Here is a 9,632-nt window from a genome sequence, read left to right on the forward strand (position 1 = left end):
TCCTTTTATAATCTCAAGTCATTTTGAGGGAGGAGTACATTATCCAATTGTTATGATGTCATATTCAGCCTATTTTTTATCCCAAAACTTGTTACTAAATAAGGTAGTTGGTAGAATGTGTTTTTAGGTGTTTTTATTATTTTAAGTCTTTTTAACTAAAAATTGATGTAAGAAGAAAGTTGATCCCACAAGTTAAGGTAGCAATTCTGACATTGCTCCAGGTGGTCATGGAAAAGAGATGTTCAGGTAAAAAAGTGCTCATAACATATGACATTAGTGAAGGAACATCTAGTTTGGTTTATTTTAATTTTAACTAGATGAAATTCTCTACACTTCAAATCCAATCAATCCAATTTCATCAATTTAGTTCCCAATAAAAGAGAAATTCAACTCTTTAGGGTATTCTTTTTGGGTTTCTTTCTTTTAACCCAACACTTCTAAAGAAATAATTCTTTTTTAGTCATATTTCGAGACATGTTAAAATTATTTATATATAAAAAGTTTATAATTTTTTATATCTGCTTCAAATATTCCTTATATGAAGAGATCAAGTATTATTTAAAAGTTATTAGTTTATATTTTTATAATGTCCAATTTAGTTTGATATATTTTTATTTTTTTTATTTAGTTACTAAATTGGACTTTATATTATTAGGGTTTCTTTTTTATTTTAACTTAATAAGAGATTATAAATACCTCATAAATCATGGTAGTCGTCATTTAGAGCTTAGAGGTGTGAAAACTCCCTTTTAGTTTCGTGATAAAACCATGATATGGACAAGTAAGGTTGAGTGAGCCCCTCTCTTGTTGCATCAGAGAATTGGGTAGAAAGTTGAGGAGTCCCTTCGATTTAATTCTCAAATTATGGCGTGAACAAGTTAGGTTGAGGAGTTCCTTTCTTATTACATTAAGAAATTGGGTAGAAAATAGAGTGATTATCTTTATATTCAATTTCAACCTATCCTTTTATTTTTTTATTTTCTATTTTTAATTTTTATTTTTATTTTTTAAAAAAAAAAAGAAAAAAATCTACCTTATATTAGTTATTTTCATACACTTGTCCACACTATAGTTTTATCACGAAACTAAAAAGTGCTTTGACACTCCTTTAAAATCTATATGACGACTACAATAATTTAGGAGGTATTTATAACCTCTTATTAGGTTAAAACAAAAAATCCTAAACCCACCAACATAAAATCCAATTTAGTAACTAAATAACAAACTCAAAATACATCAAATTAAATTATTCATTCTAAAAATATAAACTAATAACTTCTAAATAATACTTGAACTCTTCATATCACAAACATTTGAAGCGCGTATCATTCTCCTCCTCTTTAAAAAAGATTCGTCCTTAGATCTTGTAGTTGGTAAGAACAAATACAAGAAAGGTAGTTTCTATTTTTTTTCTTTTTCACTGTATAATTTTTTATTTTTTTAAATAATGAAATTAACAAGAACGATAAAACAATAATAAAACACAATTAAAGAAGACAAAGATGACAATAACATAAAGAAGGACGCGAGAGACACTCAAACTCTTTTTTATATACAACAAGAACAAATATAGATTAATAAGAATTAATCTAATACTTGAAATTTGATACCAAATGATAAAGAATGAAAAAGATAAACAAAAAGATATGAATAAAAAAGATATATTAAAATTGAAATAGAAATAAAAAAGGTTAAAATTGAATATAAAGAGAATCACTCTACTTTCTACCCAATTTTCTTGATGCAACAAGAAAGAGACTCCTCAACCCAACTTGTTCATACCATAGTTTGAAAATTGAATTGAAGGAACTCACTCAATCTTCTACCTAATTCTCCTATGTAACAAGAGAGAGACTCACTCATCAATTTCACTTGTCCACATCATGGTTTCATCACAAAATCAAAAGGAGAGTTTTCGTACCTCTAATCTTTAAACAACTACAATAATTCATGAGGTATTTATAACCTCTAATTAAGTTAAAATAAAAAAAATCATAAACCCATAATATAAAGTCCAATTTAGTCATTAAATAAAGAAAATCAAAATACATCAAACTAAATTGAACATTATAAAAATATAAACCAATAATTTTAAATAATATTTAAACTCTTCATATCATAAATATTTGAAACACGTATCATTCTCCTCTTCTTCAAAAAATTTTTTTCTCAAATCTTGTCGTTGAAAAATTAGTCTATGAAAAGAACAAATACAAGAAAGATAATTTCTGTTTTTTTTAAGATGAATTGAAATTGAAAATAGAAAATAAAAATTAAAAGGATAACTTGAAATTGAATACAAAAAAAATCACTCTACTTTTTACCCAATTTCTAACAAAAAAAGAACTCCTCAACCTAACTTGTCTACACCATAATTTGGGAATTGAATCGAAGGAACTTTTCAACCTTCTACCAAATTCCTCAATATAACAAGAGTGAGACTCACTCAACATCACTTGTCTGTATCATGATTTCATCACGAAACTAAAAAGTGCTTTGGCATTCCTCTAATTCTTTTATTTGATGACTACAATAGTTTATGAAGTCTTTTTTTGGATGTGTTTTACGAGGGATTTATAACCTCTTTTTAGGTTAAAAAAATCATAAGTCTACAAATATAAAATTCAATTTAATAACTAAATGAAAAAAATCAAAATACAATAAATTAAATTGAATATTTTAAAAATATAAACTAATAATTTTTAAATAATATTTAAACTCTTGATATCACGAATATTTAAAATACGTATGATTTTTTTGTGTACAATCACACATTTTTTACTCATTCACTGTCGTTATTGTCATCGTGCTTCTATGTTTACGTAACACCAATTTTTGTTTACTAAATTGTAAAAAACAAAGAAAACATTTAGAGTTTAAATTATATACATTATCAGTTATTGATTTTGAATGAAATTAAGTGAGGACAACATTAAATTACATCACTTTAAAATACTTAAGATATAAATTGAATGTTGTTTGTGCGTGGATGATACTTGGGACAACTCGGTTCCTGGCAGCTGACGCCGAGCTGTAAGCTTGGAAGTCCGGGCTCTTCGTCTGAGAGTGTACCATATTGTGGAGAGAACAAAGGAAAAGTATACTTGTAAAAGGCACTCCGATACTTAAATTAGTATTGTGTATTCAATGTGTTTTTTGAGAATAAAAATGTCATACCTTTATAGGTGAAGTGGGACAGATCGGTTAAGCCAGTTATTATCTACATTGAATAGCAGTTAATATAGATCGGTAGGTTACAGTATCTGGTAGAGCGTTTTACTTCCGAGTTGTGCTTTTGTGATAAGTTAAAATCCGTTGGGCCAAATTATAACGCATAATGCCAAGTTATGACTTTTGATTTGTAACAGCCATATTATAGCCCCCAAGTTTGGCCTGGAAATATATTTTAATGAAATAGATTGAGCTTTTGATGAGCCATAACTTGATTAGTGAGATATCAATAGAGTCCCCAGGTCAAGATGCTTTATTAATTAATAAAAATATTAGTAATATAGGTAGGAGAGAGTAAATTTAAATGTTAATTAAAGAACGTGCGTGTTCCCAATACTCTCTGCTACTTTTGATGTAACTGATGGGACGGTTTGGGTGGATTCCATGCAGTTTTGTGATGTTTAATTAAAAGCTTTGGAATCCAAATGGTTGTGTTGGTTATCATTATTTTTGCTGGTTATCAAAAAGTTTTGGAAGAAAAATGAGTAAGAGAGGCACGTGTACTCTATTTCTCTGTTGTCTGTAATTTCTATTCTTCTTTTCTTGAGTCGTTTCGATGGGTTTTGAGAAGGAGAAAAAGGAGAAGATTGATTGGTCGTATGATTGGTTGAATGAAGATGTCAGGAAGCGTACTTCGTTGTTTATAGATGAAGAAGCAATCAAAGAAATAGATGCCAATAAGATTGTAAGACATGGTTCTGGGGTTTGATTAGAGTTACTGCCATGTTCTGTTAGTGACCGTATCTTTCATAGGGGGAATGTTTTGAGTTCTTCTACATGTATAGTTGTGTCTAGAAGAGTTGAGAGTGAAGCTTCCCTTCACATATTTTCAATGCCAGGTTTTGAAGCAGTTGAATTGTGCTCCGTCACAATTTTACCCCAATGATTGGGCTTTTTTTTTTTGCAAAGTTTTGAGATTTTAATGGAGTTTCTGGAGGAGTCTCCTTCTCTGGAGTTATTTTTCTCTTTGTTTCAAGCCAAAAGTGTCTGGAAAGGTGGCTGGACGAACTTGAATAGTTCCCCGAGGTTTGCTATCTTTAAACTGTATAAGTCCTCATTTAAGGATTTCAAAGAAATGTTTTTGAGAGTTAGGAATGCTGAGGGTGATTTTCTGTTTTATTTGGATGAACATTTGGGGAAAATTTTCCTTGTGGTGGTGCTCCAAACCTTAGAATATTCTGTGGCCTGAAACCATTAGTCCGAGAAATGAGTGTATCATTGAATATTTAGTGAAGGTTGTTGATCGGTAAGAGTTGATTTCTGTTTTTAATTTGCTTCAGTGGGATGAAATAGGCAAGCTGTTGTAGATTATTTAGGTAAGGTGTTGAAATATAGCTTTGTAGGTTTCGATTTAGTATGTTGCTTAACTGTTTGCTTTGTTTCAGGGAAAAAATATCCTAGGGTACCTGCTGCTACCTTAAGAGCTTGGGTAAAAAGTAAGAATCTTGACAAGGAAGGTTCGACCTCAAAGCCAAATAAGGTTGCTGGTGTTGGTGAGGTTAATCTTTCTCGGCCGTAAAGGAAGAAGGTCATACGAAAGAAAAAGAAATCTGATGTTGTGCACCTATCTGAGGACTCTGACGAAGATAGGTGAGAAGTTCCTATTGAGGAAATACATGCGTTTATGGATAATCAAAACAAACTGCATGATACTACTGACCATAGTGATGAGTCGTTTATTTGGGGAAAAGATTTTTCCTATATGGTCATTGCTGATGAGGTTTGCTAATCTTCGGTAGATGTTTCTTTGGCGAATGAGGTGGGAGATATCGCTATTGGCCAATATATGCAAGTATGGTTGCGTGAGATTTGCGTTGTTTTTTTGTGCTGATGGTTCTACTTGTTTTTGGAAGGTTCTTGGCTTGCGATTGGGTAGCTTAGGTCCCAGCCAAGAGAATAAACATAAGAAGCTTATGGGTTAAAGAGAGGATCCAAGTTTATTAAAAGAGAAATTGGTTTTGAAAAAGAATACAATAGCTTATTTGGTGTCTAAATTATCTGTAAAGGAAAAAGAATTGGAGCTGATGGAAGAGAATTATGCAAAGGAGGTTGAAGATCTGAAGAAGAAAGAGGCTGACCTTTCTAGTATGAGCGCTCAAGTAATTGAAGTGACTGCAAAGTTGAAGGAGATGGAGAAAAATAAAGAGACTGAAATATTGGATTCGTTCATTGAGGGTTTTGAACGTACTTTGCTGCAGGTGAAGTTCTTGGTTCCTGAGTTCGATTTTTCTCAAATGGATCCAGGGAAGATCGTCCAAGATGGAGCTATGGTGGACAATGATGGTGCAGCTGAAGAGAAAGATGAGAATGAAGAGTGATTCGTTTTGATGAAAATTTTATTTTGTTTAATTTGACTTTGATACTTGTTGGTTCTTTTTAGTGGGCGTTTGGACTTGTATGTTGTTTTGGTATGTGAACCAAATGTGTTTGTTACTAAATGCGATTTGTTGCATGATTTGTCTTAGATTATTATTGTTTTTGGTGTAGAAATTTGTATTGTTTACCTGATAGAAGTAGAAATACACTTAGGGTATTAGTATTATTTGACCTTTAGTCAATGGTTTGATTGATCGTTACATCTTAGAGAGATATTATTTGGTTTTTGAGATTGACGAGCATGGATCAGAAATATGGTTTGTTAGATATAGCTCGGAGATCCGATTTGTAGCATTTGTGAATCATAAGTCGGAAATTTAGAATGTTAGCTTTGTCAAATATGTAACAAGACAGAACAAAATGACAATATGGAATTATATATTGATTGACCTTTGGTTACAAAGGTGAAGGTAGGCATGCCTCGTTAAAATCTCTACAAGAAAAATCTGTTTTAGGAAAAATCTTGGTAGTAGGAAAAAGAGTACAATCCTGTCCCTGACTTTAACTATAGTATTGTTATAAAGAAGAAACATTCCAGTTGTTAGGGATAGTTGTATCATTCAAAGATTGTAGCCGATATGCCCCATTTTCGAGGACTTCAATAATTCGGAATGGGCCTTCCCAATTCGCGGCGAGCTTTCCATGTGATGATGGTTATCGGGCCTGTTCTATTTTGCGAAGAACCAAGTCATTTACTTGGAATGATCGGGGGTGCACCCTTTGGTTGTATCTATGGGAAATTATTTGTTGCATTGCTCGGTGCCAGAGGGATGCAATATCTCGGACTTCTTCGATTGAATCAAGGTATAGGCACCGAGCTTCATCATGGTCATCTATTTGAGTTCTAATAGAGGATTGAGATATTTCTAAAGGTATCATAGCCTCAGAGCCATACACCAGCTGAAAAGGCGTCTCCTTTGTTGTTGAATGGATAGTGGTATTGTATCCCCATATAACTTCTGGTACTAATTTGGCCCAAAGACCTTTTGCGTTGTCAAGTTTCTTTCTTAATGCGTGTAAGATGACCTTGTTAGTGGCTTCTGCTAAGCCGTTTGTTTGTGGATGTTCTACGGATGAGAAATGTTGTTTGACCTTCAGATTCTGCAAAAAAGAGGTGAAATTTTGATCGGAAAATTGGCGACTGTTATCAGTAATAATGTGCCGAGGTATGTCGAATCTGCAGATAATATTCTTCCATATGAAGGAGATCATTTGTTCTGATGTTATTTTGGCTAGGGGTTGCGCCTCTATCCATTTTGAAAAGTAATCAATTGCAACTATTAAAAATTTTACCTGTCTCTTTGCTAAGGGGAAAGGCCTGAGGATATCGAGCCCCCATTGATTGAAAGGCCAACCTATCTCGAAGCCATAGTTATCAAACTCGGCTCGACCTGGCCGGTTCGACCAGAAATCCGGTCACTTAGTAACCTAACCGAGCCGAGCCACTCGTTGAACCGGCCATGCAATGAACCCGGTAGAACCCGGTTCGACCCGACGAATTTTAGTGAAAATCGGTGACCCGACCAGTTGATTTGACCCGGTCCGGGTGGTTAATTTAAAAAAAAGGTTGAAACGGCGTCGTTCCCCTACCCCTCCTCTTTCCCCTTTCGTTGAAACCCTAATGGCTATCCCCCCTTTCCCCCTTCCCCCTAATGGCATCTGAGACTCCGAGATTGAGAGTCTGAGTTCCAGGGTAGCTGTGAAAACCCCCCAGGCAACCTTGTCTCTCCGTCAGCTCTCCATCGTTCGAGCACTACAAGCGGCAGTCCCTCACAACCTCACCTCATCACTCCGTCGTCTCGGCCTCACCTCGACGTCACTCTCAGTCTCAGCCTCGCCTCACCTCGTCATCACTCTCAGTCTCGGTCTCACCTTATCGTCAATCTCAGTCTCGGCCTCACCTCATCAGCTACAGAAAGCGTTCATCAAGAAGCATCTCTGCCTCTGCTCCCTCGGGTCAGTTGGGTGGTATTGGTGGTTGTCAGAAAGCTCAGAAAGCATTCATCAAGAAGCACCTCTGCCTCTACTCCCTCGGGTTAGTTGGGTGGTATTGGTGGTCGTCAAAAAGCATTCATCAAGAATTGAATCTCTGCCTCAGTGCCTCTGCTCCCTCGGGTCAGTTGCTGTTTTATACTTGTATTTGATTTTTAGAGTTGTTGAACCTGAGCATATTTTACTTTTAGTTGGTATTGTTATGTAATCTGGTGGATATTACTGTTGAATTTGATTTTTTAGAGGAGTTGTTGAATCTGGACGAATTTTAGTTAAAATTGTTCTTGAATTTGGTTAGAATTGTTCTTGAATTTTTAGAGGAGTTGCTGGGTTGTTTGCTGCTGTTGCTATTGTATTTATTGTGTTCTTGAATTTTAGTTACAATTGTTCTTGAATTTGGTTGTTGCTGCTGTTGTATTTAGTTTTTTAGGATTGTTTGTTGCTGGTTGCTATGTTGGTATAGAGTTGTTGCTGGTTGCTACTGTTGTATTTAGTATTTACTTTGATTTTTAGAGTTGTTGTTATTTGTTGCTGGGTTGTTTGCTGTTGTTGCTATTGTATTTACTGTGTTCTTGAATTTTAGTTAGAATTGTTCTTGAATTTGGTTGTTGCTGCTGTTGTATTTAGTTTTTTAGGATTGTTTGTTGTTGGTTGCTGTGTTGGTATAGAGTTGTTGCTGGTTGCTGCTGTTGTATTTAGTACTTACTGTGATTTTTAGAGTTGTTATTTGTTGCTAGGTTGTTTGCTGCTGTTGCTATTGTATTTACTGTGTTCTTGAATTTTAGTTAGAATTGTTCTTGAATTCATTTGATTGCTGCTGTTGCTATTGTATTTACTGTGCTCTTGAATTTTAGTTAGAATTGTTCTTGAATTTGGTTGGTTGCTGTGTTGGTATATAGTTCTTTAAAAATGTCTTCATCTCAAACATCATCGGAAACATCACCATGTCAAGAACAAGCATCATCAGCAACTCTTACCCCTGATCTTACCACTAAAAGAGTTTATAATAATAGAGGTAAGACTGATTTAAATTGAGAACATATTTTGTACTAGAGACTAGTTTATTATCTTTTATTTTAGATTATTAGTTATGTTTAAGACTTGATATTAGATTATTAATGTTTGTAAAGACTTGCATTTTAAGTTTTAAGACATTATTTTAATTTTATTTATATATTTTTATATTTTTTTAATTATGACCGGGTTAACCAGGTGAATCAGTGACCCACCAATTGAACCAGTAACCCAGTGACCCAGTCATATGACCGGGTTCATTACCGGTTCGGTTCTGATAACTATTCTTGAAGCTGTGAAAGGCCTCGGCCGGAAGGTGTGTGATGGGGCTGTGCTTCTGACAATTGTCACAATATTTCACTTTGTTGTTGCAATCTTGTTGCAATGTTATCCAAAAGAAGCCAGCACGTAGTATATTGGATGACAAACTTCGAGCTCCAACGTGAGTGCCGCATATGCCTTCATGTGCCTTGGCAAGTGCAAGCTGGGCCTCTGATTTAGAAAGACATGTAAGCAGGGGACGAGAAAAGCCTCGTCTATATAGAGAGTTGTTATATATGGTAAAAAAAGATACATGTCGACGAAATCGCCGAATATTGTGAATGTTGTCTGGAATGATTCCAATTTTAAAATATTTTATATATATGATGTACGCCAATCTTCATCCTATGTAACACTTAGAATTTCGGTTAGTTTTATATTCGGTTTATGTAACACAGATTGATATGATGTAGAAGTCGGTGTTTACGTACTAGCGAGTTTAGATAAGATATCAACTTGACTATTGTGCTCACAAGGTATATAAAGAATTTCAAATTTTAAAAAATTAAAAATAATCTTTTTGACAATATCTAAATATTTTGCCAATAAGAGGTCTTTCACTTGATGCAAACAAGTAAGGATATCAATTTTTGGCCTCACAGTGGTATTTATTTTAAATATTTGTAAAAAGATAATAATTTATCCTAATAAATTTTAAATTAAATAATCTAATTAAACATATTTGTATAAATATAAAA

General features: G+C 33.9%; 1 long non-coding RNA gene across 1 annotated transcript; it reads left to right on the plus strand.

Annotated features, from left to right (window-relative positions):
* The first annotated feature begins 7,171 nt into the window (after nt 1-7,171).
* On the plus strand, nt 7,172-9,364 carry LOC112790915 (uncharacterized). The gene is made up of 3 exons (XR_003196967.3): nt 7,172-7,722; nt 8,499-8,614; nt 8,812-9,364. It is a non-coding gene; the product is annotated as an uncharacterized lncRNA (long non-coding RNA).
* The last annotated feature ends 268 nt before the right edge of the window (nt 9,365-9,632 follow it).

This window comes from Arachis hypogaea, chromosome 3 (assembly GCF_003086295.3).
Source record: "Arachis hypogaea cultivar Tifrunner chromosome 3, arahy.Tifrunner.gnm2.J5K5, whole genome shotgun sequence".
In the NCBI taxonomy this organism is placed as follows: domain Eukaryota; kingdom Viridiplantae; phylum Streptophyta; class Magnoliopsida; order Fabales; family Fabaceae; genus Arachis; species Arachis hypogaea.